This window comes from Wyeomyia smithii, chromosome 3 (assembly GCF_029784165.1).
Source record: "Wyeomyia smithii strain HCP4-BCI-WySm-NY-G18 chromosome 3, ASM2978416v1, whole genome shotgun sequence".
In the NCBI taxonomy this organism is placed as follows: Eukaryota; Metazoa; Arthropoda; class Insecta; order Diptera; family Culicidae; genus Wyeomyia; species Wyeomyia smithii.
In genome coordinates, this window is record NC_073696.1 from 202,337,663 (window position 1) to 202,360,505 (window position 22,843).

Consider the following 22,843-nt stretch of genomic DNA (forward strand, 5'->3'; position numbering starts at 1 on the left):
TTTTTTGGTTTTAGATTTTCATTTCACATCCCTATGTAGCCGAGCTTCCTGAGAGAAGTATTCTACTTCAAAAATTTTCGCCATAGAGAATAGATTGTAATAATATGATTTTGAAACACAGTTTACGAGTACATTAAAATAAAGCACGAACGATTAAACTAGTAATGAATTATATATGATCCCAACTTTATAAATCAGGAATTATAATTCACACGTTCTGAAAAGCTTCTGTGGTTCCACTCCAAAACGGTGAAACTAGGTTATGCCAGAGATAATAAAATTGAGATATAATAAAAGAGAAATAAAGTACAGTCCCACCACAATTATAGATCAGCAATTATGGGTCACTTTTACGAAAATACGTCTATTCTCACGAATTGAGCAATTTTCATAACTCATGGTATTTTTTTCAACTCAGTTGTAACCTTATTTATACGATTGAAATGATTTAAATTTGCAAATGTTATGTAATTCTACTCGGTGCATTAAACGACCCTTAATTGTAGAAATATTATATTATGCGATACACAGTTGTTAGTCAGTCCATACTTTGGCTATTTTCATTACTTTTGTATGATAATGAATCGAGAATGAATAATATAACTATAATCAAGCTTTTACAACAACAAAGAAACTTTTGTGGTGTATTTTCACGATTTTATAGACTAAATGATTTTGAACACCAAAAGTGACCCGAAAGTGTGTGTTTTTCTATGTACGTAATATATTCCTCCCCAACCAATTTCCACACATTAGCTGCAGTGAAACCAATTGTTGATCGAAAGTACACATCAGAACACGAAGATAGATGGTAAAACATTGATAGTAGATAACTCTCCGATTTTATATTTATTTTTGAACATTCAGACAACACGTTGACTGACTGTATATGTACAAAACAAATTCCTAAATTTTAATTTTTATTTTTCCAGTTAGCGTCGCTAAAATTTTGGCCTTCGAAACGCTAACAGCTAATTCGCTAATTTTATAGAGAAGCGACCGTATCGTTATCGTGTAAGCCACAGAAGCATTCTGGAGAACAAGCTCAAGGTGATCATTCTTTTTTCTATCAACAGCTCAAATAAAAATTAATAAGTTATTGAAATTTTGTTCAAACGTTCGTTCTGATATACATCTTGTTTGGTAACCAAACCACAAGGCTTGAACCATTAGACAAAAAAGGAAAAAGTTTTTTCTGTTTACTACTCTGGCCGGTCTTCCACTACCTTTCTGACGAATTTTTGTTGAGATTTGCAGGAAATTATACACAGTCGAAATCGGTAGAATTTCACTTTCAAAAAGGTTTACCGTAAACATTCGTGTAGAAACAAAACAAAACATACTATCATGAAGAGGAGAGAGAGATAGCTTGCATATACATACTTTCATATATCTCCGAACGTGTTTGTTGTGGAGTGAAAAAACCTCAAGAAAATTGCCTTTTTTTCAACCGTTACATTACTTTCGCGGCGACAGACCGTTCATAAACGGTAATTATCGATCGCGTGCCAAATCCGGAATACGTCGCCATGTCACTCGGTCCTGAGCTGCTGTCGTCCTGGGAGAGAGAAACGGATACGAAGCTGTGTGAGTGTCAGAATGAACCAGAATGAGCTGTCATTGACTGTCAATTTGAACCAAGGAAAAAAAAGCATTTTTTTGCGATGAGTATTGTTATAACTTTTACCTTTCAGTTACTCGAAAAAATATTAATCGCAAACAGTTTTTGTATTCATTGTCATTTTACAAAATATTTTGTTTTTACGTAAAACAATAAATTTCATAAGCCTTAAGTAATAATCATGCTAGCGTACTTCGATTATTTAACTAGCTTGTCTCTGGATTTAAGGCTTTAGCTTCAATTTCAAAAACACTTATCACGGTCAAACTCAAAACTCTGAAGAAACTTTTATACAACAGCTAATTAAAAAAAACACAGACTCGATAAATTAGTCTGTGAAATTTGCACATTCAGTATTCTTGATGTTACTAAAAACTTCGTTTGAGTCATGCATGCGTTACAGTAAGAAGACAGTTATACGCTATCAGAAAACGACGCATGTGTGTGTTCTCTGTTTTGAGTGTAGTATTCGTTTCTCCCTCCCAGCTGTCGTCCAGTCGTCGGAGAAACTGACAACAAGGCCGATTGTTTGTGCGCGGTTTTATCTCCACGTAATTTCTTCTTTTAAAGTGTGTTTTGCGAGAAAATCAATAGTGGAATCTACTAAAATTACTAGTGTACCAAACAACAAACAACAAAACTATTGGAATATGCAGTCTTTGAAGGATTTTGTGCGAGATGAGTGATATTATTTTTTTAGATTTTTTTCTGTTTGAGTTGTTTGTGTTGATATACTATACACTCAATTAATTGTTTTTTTTTTTTGACATGTAGGCGGCGCTGCATTTTTTGCTTTGATCATCGACGTGTAGAGGTAGATTCATGCCCAAGTATAAATGACAGTTCTAAAAGGTATGCTATTCACGTCGATGCATTAATATTAGTGATCGTTATGAACTTTTTCAGATTTTGTATGAAATTTGAAATGATTATACATTTTAGAGGTTCGGGTTTATGTTTCGGAGAACATAGGACTTTGTTCGCGTCGGTCTTATTTGACATTATTCGACTATCAGTTTAGATGAAATGGAAATATCTGATGTGGTAAAACCCCTTTAGACTGGTTGGCTGAAGTTTATCTTGCTACAAATAACAATTATGTCAAATCGGTGGAAAATAATAACCTTAAAACATAAAATAGTAAAATTGCTATATAAATGATCTGAAAATTCAACTGATAAAATACAATTTAAACTTAAAAGTCGGTAAATCACAACAGCCTCAGCTTTTATTAGCTCTCAAAATTTATACCTATAATATAATCGTAGACTAACAAACATAACACGTCGAACAAATTTTTAATAAAATCATCGTCTGGATGATTTCAGTAATTTACGTTAGTAACACTAGCACCATCTGCTGTCGTGAACGCGCTGCGTCATGTATTTTGACATCAGCGCCAGCGTTACTGCATGTGTCAAAGGGGGAACTACAAAATATGTGTGAGATTGCATGACACGACGACCTTTCGCGCGATGACTGTTATTCGATTGAAAATTTGAAACGAACGTTTTTTGTGGCGATGGAGCTAGGTTCCAGTGTTACGTCTGTTAGTCTGTGATATAATCAATTTTCGACCTGCAACATCTAACAAATGTATCCCAGGGTCTCCCTTTCCTACTAAAAATTCCCATCTCATGTAACATTTATGAAAGCACGTAGAGTTCTTTGCGGTTCTCTTAAGTAAATGTTGGACTAACATTCCTTTTCCGTTCCCCAACAGTTGCAAGGACGCGGCCATGGCGGTAACAGTTCTCTGGATACATCTGACCTTTGTTTAGTAACATTTTATTAGATCCCAAATTTCATGTTGCTGCTCAAGAACGGAGGTAATTTGCTCTCGTAAACAGAGTATTGTTGCTAGCACCAACTACGAAGTTGTGCAGCTGTTTATGCTATGCTATGCTATATCACTCGGTCCTGAGCTGCTGTCGTCCAGTCGACTCTAACATCTATAACGCAGGCATTTTCGTCGACAACACACATCCAAAGAGCGCGGGTCTTCCAGATAGTCGATTGTCTCTATCGGGATTATTGCTAGAAAAATACTTTCAATAGTTACTTGTAATTTCTCCGGCATTCTAGGTACATGCCCAGGTAATCCTAATACACTCCAAGGTTCATGCGTTAGCGCTAAACACCATTTTCCAGTTTGCCACCAGAGATTAAACGGCCTCGTTTAGTGTACGTGCTTTATGACGATAGTATGCCACCGGGAGAATCAGTGTTTTATAGAGTGCTTGTTTTGCACGGATTTGCAACCCGCGGGACTTAAACTGCTTATGCAATACACAAATACCAACCACCATGTAAGTATTTCGTTTTGGCAAAGTTTGTGACAAGCCCTATTCTCGCAGCTTTCTTTTGAGAGGTTCAAAGCCCTCTTCCTCCGCTCTACGGGTAATATCGATGATGACGATATCGTCCGCAAAATCTCGAAGCATAAAAGATTTCGTTATAATGGTGCAACTTCACTACAGCCAGCCCTCCTTTTGTGCTATACATACTTCCAATGCGATGTTGAACATCCAAGTAACAAAAAAGGTTATATCAAACATTTAATGCGCTCTTTTGGCTGTATTAAGCACTATAAAACTTTGATAAAACCAATATTGTAACTCGGGCAATAAGAATGACAGCCTGTCACTCTACTTCAAACAATCTAACGTCATGGAAGGTCTGTTATCTCATCGGCTGCTCTGACGCCTAATGTGGAACCATCAAGGATGGCACGAATTAGACTAATTAGTTTTATTAGAAAACCATGTTCAACCGTAACCTGCCAAAACATTTCTCTTAACTGAGTCGTACGCTGCCTTGAAGACTATGAACAGATGATGAATCAGCAAACTAAATTCTAAATAAGAAATTAATCGAGTATGGCGAACACCACATTGGCATTAGCCCTCTTTTTGCTTTAACGCCAACATTGCAGTAGATGTGGCACTTGAATAAAGTGTCCTACTGCCAGAATTCACATTCACTCGTATTCGACCACCACACCTCCTGAATTGCTGTGATCTCCACATTCACCCTCCGCAGCTCTCCTGCTAGAATACCCGCGTGTGCTAGTTCGACCAGAGTCTTTGCATTCCAAATACCAAGTGTTTCGCCTAGTTCTATGCCGGTTATTCCGCTCTGTATTATTATCTGGGTTGTTCGTAGTAGTTCATAATCATATTAGGACGGTCTCACGACGGGGCTGTTGTCTTAAATATAACCGCATTTCATGATTCAGCCACTCGCTCTGGATCAGACGCTGTTGTACGCCGCTCCTAATATAGGCACACAACCGCGTACGCCTCACCTCCTTAGTCAGCATACGACAAAAATTTCCACCGGGGGTTAGTTATCCAATCTTCGTTAAGGTGATTTGTAACCCGATCGATAGTTGCTAAACAGAAGTGAATGGCCACAATGAGGCTTCCAGTGACACGTATCCAACCATTTACCATCCTTGGGAGTGTGCAGACCTTACTAAATTAAGCAATACTTCATTTTTCTAAAACAATCTACAGGGTATCACCGTGAAAGTGATACACTTTATTTAAGCCTTAAAAATAAAACAGATGGATAGTTCTTCCCTGATTCTTTTTTATGATCATGGTAGAGTAACAAAGTTACAGTTGAATCAGTTTAATTTAAACCTTTCGCCTTTGCAAAGTCATGTGTTTCACTTCACCCAGCTCTTCTAGCGGGCCGTTCAAATGTGCTGATGACACTCGGTAAATTTTTGTTGCTTCACTTCTGAACAACCAATTCAATGCCCTATGCACTGATGCTGAATCTTGTTGAATTTTTGTTGCTTCACTTCTGAACAACCAATTCAATGCCTTATGCACTGATGCTTAATCTTGTTAAAAGCAAAAGCTTTCTTCTCCAAATAATTCCTTGGCAGCAATTGTCTTTTACGTCGTGCTGTGCCGTGTCGTGCGACAGCTTTCCTCTGCTGGAAATTGCTTCCCAAACCATCAAAGCTGAAGCAATCTAGGATCATTCCACTGCTCTTTTATCGGTTAGAATATCACGAAGACATATTCCATACTTCACTACCAACCCTAATTAACCCTCAACCGAGATTACTTTAAATAAATTCAATACTTTTTATTGTTATTTGGAAACTTGATCAAATTTGATTGAGTTTTGACTGAGTTAGAAGAATTTTTCGAAAATATGAAAAATTGCACCGGGCATGCAAGGGTTAACTTTGACAGGTATGTGAATCATGCAAAAGTTGCGTTTAAGGACACGTTAACATTGCCTTGTGTTGTGAGAGCAATTACTTTTGATTAGTATTTTTTATCACGAATTCTCAGGTGATCAATTTCACCCCATTCCACGGTAGTTGATATTTAAACGAACGAGAGATTCACCCCGATGTCGGCACGGTAAAAAGTTTTTGTCAGTGCATGCTGTATGAGGGCTAGAATAGAATGAAAAAGATAAAAATATTGTACTCTGAATGCTCTTATTATTCTCCTTCACACAGTTCTGGCACATTTTCCGAGGTCTGGCAACAACTCATGTGAGGTTCTAGTTGCTACCGATAGCACACACTGGAGTATTCTCAACTCAAGCTACTTCTTGTTCTTGCTCACCGTCTTCCTTGCCCGCATTCGCTCACTAGGTCATATGCATACACGCGCGCCTACTCTTTTCTCGCGTGTACTCCCCTACTCGTGAGCACAACCAGCCGAAGACAATCGTTTCAAGATGCGCTGCGATGGTTGCGGAGAGACTAAAAAAAAAATATTTCAAACAGGGTAACGGACTACTTCGGTAGCGGTTTAATTCGACTGGTTTTGCATTAGACTGCTGTAAAAAACACAGGAGGGTTGTGTGCAAAGCCACGACCGCGAGTTAAAGTAGAATACTTTTACACAGCTCTACTTACGGCTGCACATTAACCTACGGCCGGGCGAAACGGTTCACGCCGCTTTTCGCGTTTAGCCTGGCAGAGGCCTAATGTGCACGGCCAACACAATAGAAAGGTGTTTTCACATTGAAAATTAGACACGGCTTTACTGGAGTAAGTGTTGGCAAATGCATCTACCGCTAATACCGCCGCTATCGTACGAAAACGCTTCGTTTCATGTGGGGAATAATATAAACAACGAAAAATGACGCGCGTCTAAGCACACCCGAACTGTTTCGCCATGCCGCTTCCATTTACTTCCTTATAACATCCGCCTCATGGAAGTACCGGCTGCACCTACCGCTGAGGCTGTTACCATACTGCTACTGGTACCCAAAACTATTAACTCTTCAATATAAGTGTTTTATTTGTCCTCAAAAGAACAATTTTTCAATTCCATATCGGATATAATGCAATCGCAGCTCTGTAATATTACCGACAGTAATATTCTTCTGAACAAAATGATCCAACTTTTCCATTAGAGGAAGTGCCGGCTGATGTACGGAAAAAATCTCGCCCGATCGCTCGCGTTGGCGTTCGTTCTCAGGCAGAGGCCTGAGACGTGGTGACCAACCACAGGGCAAGTGATTTGTTTGATTTGAAGGCAGCCACAGGCGCAACCCGCTGATACATTCTGTTACCGCTGAGTGCTGATATCTGCTGCTGCTGCTGCTGTCAACGTTGTGGACGGTCCATCCAGCTCACCTTCCGACTGATGAATGTAGCTAGTTTTCCCAGAAACACTCTTTTATAGCCGAAGGGTGCTACGAAATAGGCCACGCCCTATCAGTTCAGTTGTTGCATTCCCTAATGTTCTTCAGACAAATTATTCCACAATTCGCATTTGATTTTTGTATCCAGCGAATAAACACCGATGGTGCTCTCACACACGCAACGGTTTTAACCCGTATCTTATTGCGGTTTGTAACATCAAGCGATTTCGTTTGCTCGCTGTTGCGTGTTGCATCATGTTGCAACTTGGCAGCTGGGAGACGATGAAATTCTGTACATGCTGATTGATTGAATCGACTTCATATTAGCTCTGCATAGTCGAACTAACTGCTTTTGTGAATGCGTTCTAACAGGGCAGTTTATTATTCAATGTCGGTTATGCTGATCGCAGCCTTTGCGCTGCTTCTACAGTGGGGGGTTTACTAAATAAAGTAAAAATTAGACAACTACAACAGAATTTGATTGCATCCCGCACAGAATGTCTGCTTGTGTTGATGCCAGAAAATTATTAACCTTCAATTATTTGTTTATTTGCCTTGAAAAAAGCATTTTGCGGTACAAAATCGTTAATGATTACAACTTTTGAGCTGCCCTAACATTGGGGGAATTAAGATACACGGACAACATGCACTGTGGAAGCTATTTTGCATTCAGTAAATACGACGGGTGCGACAGATTTAAATTGCTAGGATGCAACACAGAATGCTTGTTTGCGTTGACAAAAAATATTAACTTTCAATGACTTGTTTGTTTGCCTTGAAAAAGGCATTTTGATTTCCAAAATTGGATTTCCTGATGGCAATCTTCATGCTGCCCCAACACGGGGGGAATAATGGCTGTCTGGCGACACACGCTGAGAAAACCCGCGCTGCTCCTGAGACGTGGTGACCAACCACAGGGCTAGTGCTGCTGCTAAGGAAGGACTACTGCTGTTGTCGCTGTCTAGAACTATTATGAGCGGCTCCGGCTGAAATAGGCTCTTATATAGACCAAATAGCATGTTTTCAATTGCAAGGTATATGATCCTGTCGACCGTGCTTGGGAAGCAAGCATATAACGACCAATCAGAGGTCGAATTTTTCGTTTTGCCAAGGCTTGACTATTTTCACTAGTACAATAGTGTGAATAATTAAATTACAATTATCTTATTTTGGGAAGAATCTTAGAAGATTTTCCAATCTATTGCTGCAAGAACGAAGGAAATCCATAGAATACTAACCGATTTATTAGCATTTGAAATTGGACATATTTTTCACTTTTTTCGGTTTTAGATTTTCATTTCACATCCCTATGTAGCCGAACTTCCTGAGAGAAGTATTCTACTTCAAAAACTTACCAAAGCAGTCCGATACCCTTCACGTCCCAGTATGCGATACTCCACAGATTCTCCGCTCACTTTCGGCTGTCGGTGCACGTAGCAAAACAGGGTATATTAAGAAAGCATTTTCGGTTGCGAGCACGTTTTTTCGAGCACTCCACCTAGTTGAGCAATTTTAGTCGAGTACTCCTACTCGCAAACAGGAACTCGCACACTCTTTCATAGTGGCTGAGTAGCGAGACAAAAGAGTTTTTGCGTGCCAGTGCAGCAGCAGTAGCTACTCAAGCCGGTACATGAAGAAGAAAGACCGCGATGTCACCGCTGTAGTTCGCACACTCCTGTTCCTGCTTGAGTAAAACCATGTCATTTTCCTCGTATCGTTCGATTGTCATATACACAAATAATCTGTTTAAATTCAGATTGACAGCTTCCTTCTGGTCGTTCATTCCAACAGCATACAAAGTCTTGAATTGTTTTTTTATATTTTTTATTTTATTCATTAAGACTTTATTTGTCAGGTGAATTATACCAAATATCAATATAAATATTTGAATCCATTGCAATTTTCTTCTGAAAAAAGTTAAACATTACCTTTATCACTTACAAGAAAAAAGGCACACAAATATGTGTATCACTTTCACGGTGACACCCTGTAGACAAGCATTTGAAATGAGATGTAGGTTTTGAACTTTGTTTCCTATATTGATAAATCGAAATAATGACAAGATTTAGAGAAAAGTGGTCAAACGAAAAATTTTAGAAAATGAACGGAATATGCGTTGAAAAATGTTGAAAAAAAACGAACAATGAATAAATTGAAAAATTAATTTAAAAAACGAAAAGTGGTTTGAAAAACCAATGATTGTCTTGGTTGTACTTTAAATTAAAATTTCTAGATAGATAGTTTAGTTGCCTTGAGCTTTTCTGTACACATAAAAAATGAACTATCAAGGAAAAAAGTAATAGTATTTTACATGATTTTTGATGCTGAACGCCCATATATCTCATGGACAAGACGGTAATGACAAGACGTAGAGAGAAGTTTCGAAGAGATGATTCATAAGGTAACTGCCTGAATTTTCATTTATAATTTTTAAGTCATTGAGGTAGGACCTCAACTACCCTAATTTTCGTACAAGACATCAGTTTCTAGTAAACTCCAACAGCAAATCATTTTATTGACTGTGAATGTAGATTGTCATGCAAGCTATACTTCTGAGATATCAAATAAATTTCGGCATAAAAAATCAAACATAAGTTAACCTGTTGGATGGAGGATGCCGCAGTAAGCAGTTAAAGTTGGTCACACGTAATTAGTTTATTCGTTTTCTTCGTTGCCAAGCAGTTACGTTATAATCATAGCTTATGCTTTCCAAAATTGTTCTACATTGATATATCTAACAGTCTCCTAGTAGTTAATTTTGAGGATTTGTTTTTGTTTTTGTGCACCGAAAAAAAAAGATTATTTATACTCGAAGAATCATGGTTTGCTAGCTATGCAGCATTCAAGTTGATGCTCTACCAATTTAGAACTGGGAGACGGGTCAGAATTCGTGAAACTTATCACTGTAAACCGAGATGCCTAATTTTTTCAGACAAATATTAAAAATATCTCCAGTTTCACCGAAAACTTGAGTCACCAATTTTTAGTGAATTTGAGCTATTTTTATGTTGTTATTAGCATTCTTTCACATTCTTTAGAAATATTACATGGAATTTGATAAATATTTCGCAGCGTTTCATCATAGGTTAAAGTTTATGATTCTTTCGAGGGAAAATTCATTTTTTTCAGAAGTAATTATCTTTAAAACCGTGTTGAAAAATTATGTTCTGAGCCACTGAAAATTTTGTGAAAAATCTCAAGTGTTTTTGACATAATTTCAAAACTTTCCTGAAAGTTTCGAGTCGATGTTAGTTTTTGTTCAAAATATATTGAGCTTCAAAGCTGGTGCCGCGGTGCATTTTCAAGCAAGAAACAAGCATATATGTATTGCCATTGACAACCCCAGTTTCAGTTTACAAACCTTGCAGAGTTTCTGCAAATAACTGAAAATAGAGTTGCCAATATTAGTATTAGCACGCTTGCTTCTTGTTTGACAACGCGTTGCGGCAGCAACTTTGAAACCCAATATCTTCTGAACAAAAAATATATAACTAATAATAGTAATATAATAAAGAAAACAAAATAAGACCCAGAAGTAATTAAGTTTTTCTTTCTTGACAAAACGAGTTAGCGAGATCCGCAAAAAGTTACAAGTCCTAATGCACGTTTTATCCTGAGACATTAAATACTAGTGAATTATAACCACAAACAATTATTTTTAAAGCACGTTTTCTTTCAAGACATCAATTTGAAATACCCTTTAACAGCATGTTGTACCACTAACTGAAACACAATAGGATTGGGCGATCTTCAAGGAAAAATAGATTTTTAGGATCCATTCAGTTGAACAGTCTTAGGATGCATCAGAAAAAACCGGAGCTGCAGGATCGATCTCTGTTGAATCGATCTTTTAAAGCATTTTTTCTGCGGCGCTGTGAAAGTCACCGAACCAAGCTCAATTTTTTTTATTGATTTAGGTATTAACACCAGTGTACGTGAGAATGAATAATCCATCATTCATGAAGAAGCGAAATCATTTAAATAGTTCATAAGGATATTATAAGGCCTATTACAGCTGTGACCACGAAGTGACCACGAAAAAGCACAAACTTGGACACGACAATCACAGATTTTGCTCAAAGTTGGGAGAATTATTTATCTACTGTCACTTTAGAAAAATCCCAAATTTGGTGTCGATTGGAATACCCCCAGCTCTGTGGGACCCCCCTGTTTATTGCAAAGTCACACATTTTTTGTTAAAAATCTCTTTTTTCTTTTTCTTACAATTCATAGACGTAAGATGTCTGAAAAATACAGATAGATGATTTTTGAAGAAAATAAACCAAGGAATCCACAAAAAATATGAGTTTTGACCGGAAGTGTTTCCAGACAAATTATTTTTGTATTTGAAAACTAAATTTACATTTTTCGGCAAATGCAGCCATTTTTATTTGAAATTTGATAATTTCATCGTCTTCCTTGGAAAATTTTACATAAGAAACAACTATCATCCGAGGTAGTATGGGCCTTTCTGTTGTTGCAAAGTTGCAAACTTCGTAATTATTTTTTTTACAATTTGTAGACGTAAGACACCCGGAAAATGGTGCTAGGTGAATTTTGAAGAAAATAAACCAAGGAATCCAGCAAAAATATTATTTTGACCGAAGTGTTGCCAAATAGATTATTGTTGTATTTTAAAACTAAATTTGCATTTTTCGGTCAATGCAGCTAATTTTATTTCAAATTTGATGGTTTCATCGTATTTCTTGGAAAATTTTACGTAAGAAACACTTATCACCCCGTGGTAATATGAGCCAATCTCGAGATATAGCATTTTTGGGATTTTTCCAAAGAGATAGTAGATTTATTCAGCGGAGCGTTATATTGCATGAGGCAAACATGTAGAATTGCGTTACATGGGGGTGGGTGGGTATTGAAAATTGCCGAATTCCGTGTTATGTAATATATGAATGGTTCCTATGCTAAATGTCAGGTTTCCATTGTCTTGCTTCCACATAATAATAAAAGAAAAAAGCAATTCATATGATACATACTGCATTTACAAATCACCTCACATAATATAGTAAGGGAACATCCAAAAATGACGTAGCATTCTATGGGGGAGAGGGGGTTCGCAGCTTCGCGACGAAATGTGACGAGGGGGAGGATGGTAGGTCAAGCCAAGCAACGTAGCAAATATGAAATTAAGAAAAAAATTGGATTTGTTGCTAATTGTTGCTAATTGTTTTTTTATCGCTGTTTTGTTTGTTTAGGGTCATTTTTATTTTCTTGTTCATTTTTGATACAGAATATGTTTTTGATAATAAAATTTGCAGAAAAAAGATGTCTAGGAGGAAGGGGATAGTTATAAAGCTACGTAATTATCTAGAGGGGAGTCTGACTTTGTGACGAAATGCTTCGAAAGGGGAGGAGGGGTTCAAAAAAACCTAAAAAAAAAGCTACGCCATTTATGCATGCTCTCTAATTACCGTACTATTCTTTTCCCTACAAAAAGAAAAAAATATATTCACAATATTTTTATAGTTATTTAGGGTATCGAACGTTATCGGCAGGTTTTTACCACTGCCAAAGACGTTCGATACCTTGCTCATTTCGCACTGAGACTTGGAGAAAATTTGCCTTCACTCGGAGACTTGGCCTTAGGACAGTTGAATTATTATTCATCAAACTCTACAGTTACATATGCGGTGGCACTGATGAGCTACGTTTTCATATTGCTTATGATGGTCACGCACTGTGTATGATGCTGACTTTGTTTTGGCAAATTTATTGTACTAAAATTTATTCACACGACATATTAAAATGTTTCGGGAACGACGGTTATAGTTAGACATCACAGCAGTATTTTAAACTCAGACTCGCAACAGCGAAAAATACTGTTGCGTGACCGAAAGTGTAACACCTCTTGTTATCTGCTTTTATCCGACACGAGAACAGTTTAATTATCTGTCTTCCAAATCTAGTTTTCATACATTTATATTATATACTAAATAAAATCATTTGCATTCTGCAAAACTGAGAAAATGACATAATTGGAAAATAAGGCGGGGGCACTTACAACATGGGTCAAAGATAAACATCGAGAACAGAAAGTGAGCTCGTGATTGGTTATTCGCTGCTTTTCCATTTGATTTTGAGTTAATTGATTCACTGGTTTGCAATTGAAAAGATAAGCCAATTGTTATACCGAAAGTCTGGGGAAATTTTTAGCTATCGCTCTCCCACAAAAGAAAGACGTAGTTCTGCGTCAAAAAAGCTGCTTTAACTTGTTTTTCGCAGATTCTCTGAACAATTTGATGTTACTGTAATAAGCTCTTAGATGATTTTTTAACTGTAAATTTCTTTACATGACTTATACAAAACAATAATTCTTTGCTACAAAAAACAATTCTTTGTTTGTGCTCTCAATTTAATTTGAATTTATTAAATCGAATCAGCAAAATAAACAGAACGGAAAGAAACAAATATACTGCCTAAGCTTCAGATTTTAACGAACAGAGCAAATCTTCTAGCGGTAAGAAACAGATCGACGTCGTTCTGCTGGAATAATGTGACACAATAAACGAATTTCTATCTAATAACCTGCAGCTCTTGCTCTTTTTGCAATTCACAACTTATGGTATGCAAAAGAATGCTACGATGAGCAAAATAGCCATAATTCACTTGCTAGAATTTTTTTTTCTGTGGCTCTAATGAAAAAATACGGATTATAGTTTTCACCAATTTCAATGTGGTTCTCCTTTCCAAAAGCTTCCGGAACAACGAGAGCAAAAGAGGCGTTCAGCCTTTTTATCATCCCGGCTGAAGTTGGCACCATAGAGTTTCTCATAAAACTGCAAATATTTGTCTAGTTAGGGTGAAATATGTGGGAATTCTCAGATTTTTTTTTGCTCTGCTAGGTAGCTAAACGAAAAGAGAAAAAATCGGGCCACAATCCCACCAGGGAGGAACGTGATATGGTTTCAATGCATTTTCACCCTCCACCGGCACCATCCGGTGTTCGCCGCTTCTCGTTCCTCGATAACAGTTATTTTTTCCCGCTGCACCAAACGGTCAAAGAACATGACCAAAAGTGACCAGAAAGTCGCCGACGATTCTCCCGCTTCCTTTTCGGGGGGTAAATTTTCCAAATACCACAAAATCACTGCTGCTGTCAGCTTGTTTGGAATCTTATAAATATGTTTTCTTCCGGACTTTGGGTTTAGGTTTTTTTTTTCTTGTCTCGAATGGTTAAAGTTGGCTTCGTTGAGGGAGTTTGGCAATAGAAGACGGAAAAGTTGGAAAAGATCTGCTTTCATCCCCCTAGTTTTGCAAAATCGGATCAACCTGGCTGTCGATGTGTCGATAGCATCGAGGGGGAATGGGGACGGCTGAGGTCGGATGTTACATGGTCGATTTGCACATTCGCTATGGTCGACGGTTGGTCGGTCGGTAAGGAGGGATTTTTCAGGTTTGAATGATTTATGGTTGTTTAATAATCTGAGGATGTTGAAGGAATCGCGTTGCTGTAGATAGGAGGAAATTTTTCAAGGATAAAAGTTAAACAACATAAATTCGGTCAAATGTGAGAAATGCTTTTATTCGATAGTTAGTACACCGTTTTGTAAAAATGATTTCAAGTTCATTACAATTAATTTCAATGTTTAATTCAATCAGCTTTAGCATCGGTATCAACACATTTTTCATTCTACTAATGACTATGCAAGCAGGGTAAACAATCAGATTATGCTCATTTTCATTCTTTCAACTCTTTTTCACAGACTCTCGGAAAATTCGTTTACCTTATAGCAAAAGGATTTGTTTGCGTGTCGAGACTCCTGCGGTTTTCGTTGCCCTGGAATGCCATTGAATGCATTTAATTCGATGATTTATTTGCCTCGAATCCGAACCAAATGGACCATTCAAACGATTCTAGCCCCGATGGGAGAGGGAATGGTGTGACCTAACCTCAGCTGAGTATGATGTCGGAATGTATAGATTTGGTACGAGAGATAGTGGACCATATCTGAAATAGCAACGGAATATATTTAAAATTTCGCTTAGCCGAAACAACAAATTTATTGCACGGACGTCTGTCCCAAGATAACGGGGGACTGCGTGTTTCGAGTTACCCCCCGGAAAGATCAGTAGCTGATGGGGAAAAGTTGTTTGTCTTGGGAGGAAGCAATCAATTCAGAAACGGCCGAAAGATGAAGGCGTTAGCTATTATTGTAAGGGTTGTTGCTGTCTCTGAGTCTTGAGTTCCCTCGCCTCGGCCAAACGCTACTGATCGGAATGGCACGTTTCGGAGATACATAAATTATATTTCGCTGTGAGAACCTATTGCAAATGAAAACAATCTGTGAATGTAAATGGCAAGTAAGGGCAATAAATTATTTCTGGATTGGACACAGAATGTATCCAAAATGAAATGATATTCGATTCAATTAATATTTCGTAAAATTCTATTCTGTTCAATGATTATAATTGTAATGCAGAAAATGATGGTAAAAATTTTATTGTTTCTGCTTCTTTTGTGAACTTTTGTTTTTTTATTCCAAAATCAAATCCGTACATTTTTTTTATTCCAGTGCTAAAAGAATGCCCTTTCGAAGTCAAGAAATTCTTTTCGTCCAACTAAAAGCAAACGTCTGACATCTAAACGCCACGTGAAAAAAGAACTCCACAAATGCACTAACCAGCTCCAGACCAACGTTGCAACTGCAAGGCTGTTTGTTCAAAGCAAAACACAAAGGGGGCCAAACAAAAATATTTGCCATTTTTTCTACGTCGTGCCATTTCGTAATGGCTGCGAAAAAAACTAACCAACCCTCGCTCGGGATCTTGCGGCATGTAGTGCAAAATTGAATTGAATGAAATAATTTTGAATTATTTTATTGGCCTGCCACATGAAAGGTCGTCGGAACGCCGTTGCTGCATTTCAAGCCGAACGGTAAAATGGGGGATAATCTACCTACCGTCGTCACCTGGAGGATCGGGGAATCGGAAGGAGGAATTACGGCGCGTTCATTTATTCACTTTGCACATGCACAATTGCACCCCTGCGTTTTTGTTTTTGGTGTGGTCACCGCCCGTAATTCGATAATGGAGGATGATGAATGCATTCATACGCAGAGTGGACACGCAACCACAGCGGGCGCCATGTTTGTTCGAGGGAATTACTTTCGAAGGGGTTTCAAGTGTCAAGGATGACAGTACCTGTAGTCATTTAGTAAAACATTACCCCTTTGGGATGGTGTCAAATATATTATATGTTTTTCGAATCAATCAAGTACAATACATGCGAAACTTCGATGCGTATTATTAAAAAAAGCAACACAAGAGAGCAATTAAAAAGGAATTAAATGCTTTGATATGGTTTATACAATTTTTTAATAATCCTTCTAGTTATTTTTGGTTTGTTTCTTCTAGTTATTTTTGGTTGACGAAAGTACCTCATCATTATTAAAACAGTAGTTTCATAAAAAGATTTATATAAATCATGATCAATAATCCTATTGTGAAGATAGAAAAAAAATCAATCATTCAATAAACGTGAAAAGGATTGATATCGAAAGGTTATTCATATTTACAACATCTGGACTGTTTTAATCAAATTTTATTCACAGCTTTCTGAATGTTTTTTAGAGTAAAAAGTTGAAATTTCAAACACAAAATATTGCTCAAATTTCCAAAAAATACAGCTTTATTTTCTGAGAATTCATGAAAAATTATATCACTCGAATAAATATATGAATTTATCAATGAAGGCAGATAATGTAAAGAGCATTTGACGAGCATTCAATTATTTTTACCGTTGCAGGGCAATGTATTTTTTTAAATAGCAGAACAGTTAATAAAAAAACAATATATTCTTTTGAATTAGCTTGAGCTTGAACGACCGTACATTTCGTAGTTGCTCCTCCGCGGTGAACCTGAGCTAATGAAGTTGCACCCAGAACCAAGATTGCCAATTTGGGATCAATTTACAATCTTCAATGGACAACAATTCTGTAGCTTCCGCTTTGTATAGATCGATAACGGCGCCGGCTACGTCCTCTTTTCCTCTGTAACTCTAACGAAGCTAACGGAAAGAAAGGTCACCGTCGTCAGTGACGGTTTTTTATACGTTTACCCTTCCCTACGCCTATATCTAGACTCTACTGCTCTTCTTTACCGAACCTTCTTAGTAACTTTGCCAAGTGTCGGCAATTTTAACTGCCTGGAGAGGTATTCATTCAACGGTGAGTGGCTTTTTTTCTAGAATTTAGCGTGAGGAAAGGGTCAAGTAGGGAGATGAAAAAAGCTTGAGAATAAACCCATGCGTGACATCGTCCCTCTGTAAATTTGTATTGGGTTCCAGGACATTGTGGCATAGGTGGGAATGAAAAGGCAGACGAACTTGCAAAACAAGGATCTAACTCACAGTTTATCGGCCCAGAACCTTTCTGCGGTATATCAAACTGTGCAGAGAAAATGGAGCTTAAACGCTGGAAGGAACATAAGGTGATAACCAACTGGTTGAATGTCAAAAAGTGTTTCCAATCTAAAAGCTTTATAACACCAAACGAGAATCATTCGAAAAAGCTCCTAGAGCACAACAAAAGAGCTCTTTGTACATACGTTACTAGGGTTACTAGGCCGTAACAGGGCACTGTCCGAGTAGATCTCATTTAAAGAACATTGGCCGGGTTCAGGATGATATCTGTCGCTTTTGTAATACGGAAAGCGAGACATCGGAACATCTGCTATGCAGTTGTGGTGCGTTATTTAAACGCAGATCAAGGTTTCTTGGCAGTGGCTGTTTACAGCCCAAAGAGATTTGGTCTTTGAATCCTGGGAAGGTGGTTGGCTTCATAAACCATGTTTCACCTGACTGGGAGCGTGTCGGTGCAGGTGCTTGATCACTCAACAATAGTGGTCATTGTATTTTACAAGGGGACACGTATAGCAATTGACTGGGATATATTACAAAAGTTCACATCAATGGACAACGTATTGCTAATTCCCTAACAAAAAAAAAGTCCCTCTGACATTGAACGGCCTGATTCTTCTCAGATTCGAACTGACCATTCGCTTGTCAAAGCGGACTCTGTAACCTTGAGGCTAGTAGCTTGCCTACATCAGAAGTAACTTTGAATGAAAGCATTTATTAGATACCTAGTTATATCCACAGGTTTCTGATCGTTTTGAAGGGAAAAAGTTTAATTTAAAAAAAAAATAAAGTTGTGGCATGCTCATAACTCTAACCATATAACCGCGCATAACTCTACAAAGGTACAACTGATTTGAGTTGGCTTTGTTTTGTTGTGTTCATGTTTGTCCAAAAACAATTGTTACTGCAAGTTACCTTACCAATTGTTACATTACCAATCAAACGAGAACCGTGGTGGCTCTGCTGTGTCAAGAAGTTGTCACCATGCTGCTCGGTTGTAGGCTATGTTTCGCCAGTTACCCAGGCGGCTCATCGCCCGAAAGTCTCCTTTGACCTATTGACTTTCGCCAGGTGTGTAATGGAGTTATCTCCAAGCAGCGCGTGCAGCTCCGTCATCAGTCAGTACTCCACCGTAGATAATGCGCAGCATCTTCCGTTCGAAGTCCTCCGCGAGACCTACCGATATTATCAGGGTTTAGTACAGCGTCAACTTCGTGCGTCGATGCACTCGATTCGATTGAGGTGTCTTCCAAAGTGAAAAAAGGCACGATTTCCGGCTTGAAATAGAAATCATCGCATGTGGACGGTTGTCCTCGTCAGTGTTGATAATTATTGAGTTAATGTGCTGTAGTTCCGGGAATTTCAAGGGATTGTAGAAGTTTCGCGAGGATGCAGGTCCCTCAGCTAATGCTCCCTCGCCTGCTCGTTTTCCTGAGTTGAGGAACAAGTAGGACAACTGCGAAGTGAATATCCCTTTTCACCTCCACGGTAGCAGAACATTACCGCTTGGGGTTTTGGACAATCCATGAATCGATGGCCCCTGATTTTGTGGTGTCATTTGATGGTGTGGTTGTGGCTGTTGTGTTGCAGTTTCTATTGCTCGCGTTCATTGTTGCTGTTGCTGTGCAAACTGTTGACGACGAAACCCTTGATCTGTGTTGCGATGTTGGTCTCGCTTTTCAAAACGTACTCTGAGTGCGTTTACTTGGTGACAGAGGTTTTCCAACTGGTGCGACCACGTCTGCTCCTCTGCGATCTCAGACTGTCTAGAACCATTTTCTAAATTGTTGCTCACAAAGTCCTGCGAATCATCTGTGGCCTCTATTGCATGCACCCTACCGAACCGCGGGGCCGGACCATACACTCGCTCTTTTGTGGAACTGTCGGCGTGGCGAAGTTCGGTTCAAGCAAAGCGTAATGCGGAATCGGTGTCCTGCTAGGGCGATTAAGTAGCACTTTCGTTTCATCGTACTCGTTGCAGATCTCTGCCATTTCTGGGAGAGTTCGAGCTCGCGCTGATGCGACAATTGATGCATACTCCGTGTTCATATTTTTGACATTGGGGGATGTATAAACCGAAAGAGGGTACAAATGTCCCGATAGAATTTCGCGAAAGACTCATTTGCTCCTTGGTAACGAGAGTTGGCTTCGTTGCGCAGAATCTGTGCATAGCTACTGGGTGGAAATTCCCGACGAATCTGCTCCTTAAAGATCTCAAGGATCCTTCCGTGAAAGCCCTTCCGTACCAATCGAGTGCATCATCCTGCAGAAGGTGCTTGATTGATTTTAAAAGCAGCTCATCTGCTACACCTTCGGATAATGCAAAGCATTCTACCCGATCGAGAAACGTGTTCAACGACGTCGTGTCTCTTTGTCGTCAAAATTTAAAGGACCAATTGTGAATAGCTTTTGGGTTCCTAGGCGCTCTTATTGATAGCGATCTCGTTGTAGAAGATAATTCAGCAGCTCGTCGCGAAGACGATTAAAATCAAGGGAGTCGTCTCTTCTATCTCCAATATGTGGTGCGTTTTCCCGGTAATCATGCTCCTCCGACGAAACAAATCCTGCCGATCCGCTTCTCCGCCTGTTTCTCCTGTTTGTCAGCGTTTCTTGATATACCGGTGGTGGGCTTTCAGAAATTCCGAAAATCGAGTTGAAATTCTGTTCGAGCGACGCATCCGCCAGTCGATTGTGAGCATCTAACCTTGGATTCCAAAGCGGTGGCTGCGTAGTGGATGTTCGCCCTCGCCCGCGGCTTCTTGTCAGCGGCGACGATGATGTCGATGATTTCGTTTTCTTTCCTTGTAGGGCCTGTCGTGTTAGCTGTATTGTCCTGTTGCCAACTGTTCCCTTCAACACACCCAACCTTAGCGATGGCCCCTGCCGATTTTGCAGTGGTTGCACCTTGTGGTGAGCCTATCAGCTCCTGCTGCCGTGTGCTATCATGTATTCGCGGCAATGGTCTTGTCTCACTCGTTTCGTTTGCTTGCACTGAACGTCCACTGTAATTAGCTGACTGAACTAAATTTGACAGATTTAACGCTTCATAAACACTGCAAATAATTGAGTTCTTCTTCACTCAAACGTAATGTGTCAATCTCCATTTTGAAATGCGTCTTTTAAAGCCAAATCATCTTATATTAAATACAAAATAACTTTTTGCCAAACTAGGTTTACAAAATTCTATTGGTTCGAATTTAGTTGGTTGCCAATGTAATATCAAAAGCTTTCGGCTGCTCAACACAACAAAACGAGATCAAGTAATTTGTCACATGTTTATTCCCACTCTTCTATCGCTTCCTGCTTCTTCTCACCCTTCTCTTCTCACCCTGCTTCTTCCTTCACTCTACTCCGGCATGCCTTTCTACTCGTCTCTCATCTTATTATGTACTTATTCTTAAAACCATTTACTCACAGCAGTGCTACGTTGTTTACTGTCCAGGAGGCCGTTCCATGTCTTTGCGTAGTCCGTTTCCGGCTCGCTATCCAGCGGGATTCCTCAATTCGCGGGAAAGCTTCTTTCGTCCTCGCGTGTTCGCGTGAACACCTCCAAAGCCGGTATCAAAATTGAGCAAAAGAAGCCTAAGAGAACAAAGTCAACATCAGCTCGATTCCTTATCGTAATCGCTGTTTTTTTCAACTCACCCACTTTGAGTTTTGAACGAGCCAATTTTGAACGGTAAATAATGCTGCAAGCGTTATTACGATTGCTAGCAAAAAAGTCGCAATAGGTCACACCTTCCCAATATTCAACATTGGGTATTGTTAACTCTACACAATCTGCACGAAAATAACCAATCGTGCATATGGCAACACTACAATACTCTCTCGCCAATGCTCTCTGGAAAGAGCGATCGGACATCGAATAAGATTAGAGCGACTTCCAAACTTGCTGCCAACGAAGGTGGAATTGCAGCCAAGATAAGGCACGTGAAATAATAAATTTATTAAGGTGATTAATACAAATCCCGGAACCGGCACCGGAAAAGATTTGTCTCCGTCCTGGGGCAAATTCATCAGCGTTGAATTTCTGCAAGGTGAGGTATCTGAATTCATGGGCCTAAAGCACCACATAATTCGCCATCTTCCCAGATCGGCCACGCGGCGACAGCCTCAAACGATACGGTACCCAAACGATCAGAAGTGCACCAGAAAACGTGCGACAACAAGACATCATGAAGGCGACAAGATTTAACTATCGCGTGGGCAAACCGTTTAAGTCCCTCAAAGACAAGAGACGACCGACGATCGCATCTGCAAGGGCTCTTCACGGAGGTAACTTACTCACACCTCCAGGTTCTAAGCACAGTCGTAACTCATTCCCGTAACGTTTCTCAGGGCCTTTTAATTAGGCAGTTTAGATTTTCCTCGCTCCGGGTGACGTTAAAGGGTGGTAGTGCAGCGGAAACCATCCATTCCCGGTAGGGAAGCAAGCACGCGCGGACAGAAGCGATAGGTAGCGGTCAATATGCAAAGGTGAATAGGCCACGCACTGTCACGAAGCTTGAGCGACGAAGTGGTGCAGTAGACAACGAGGGCTGAAGGAGCATGCGAGTCAACCAAGTCCCAAGGAATCGGGACAAGTAACGTAGAATTGCCAGGCGAAGCAGATTCGCGGGTGTTCTTATAAAGTGCCGTCAACCAAGCGCTTTCGACAAAAGCGCGAGCAGAAAACAGCACAGTACGTTAAATTCGAGATCACTAGTAACCCAAGCAACAATTGAAACATAATAAAAAAATAAATTGTGATCATTTGTTGCACTAATGAAATTCCGAGGTTTTAAGAAACATTTTTTGTTACTACGATGAAATTGTAAAGAAACAAGCAACAACTAAAGTTGCATCGCTGCTTCAAAAATCTTCACACCAACAACGTAATTCGCGAGGTTAGATTTGTTGTTGAAACGTATAAACGGCATTTAAAAACCTAACCTTCACTGAATAGATCTAGTGGGTGGAGCATATAGGTTGCCAACGTGATGCTTGCGAGATACAAAAAACAAACACACAAAAATACTTCTAAAAGTTGCTGTCATGTTCTGAAGCCATGTAACAGCAACTTTTGCTCGATCGTTCGCCTTATATTTGTTTTTGAGATGAGGTTATTTACTGCGTTGTAACTCTTTGGTGCTTGGACTAGAAGTCGTCCAAAAAGTGTGGGTCTCTAAACGATATGATAAATTGCTTTGAATTTCATTATCACGCTAAGGTACTGATGA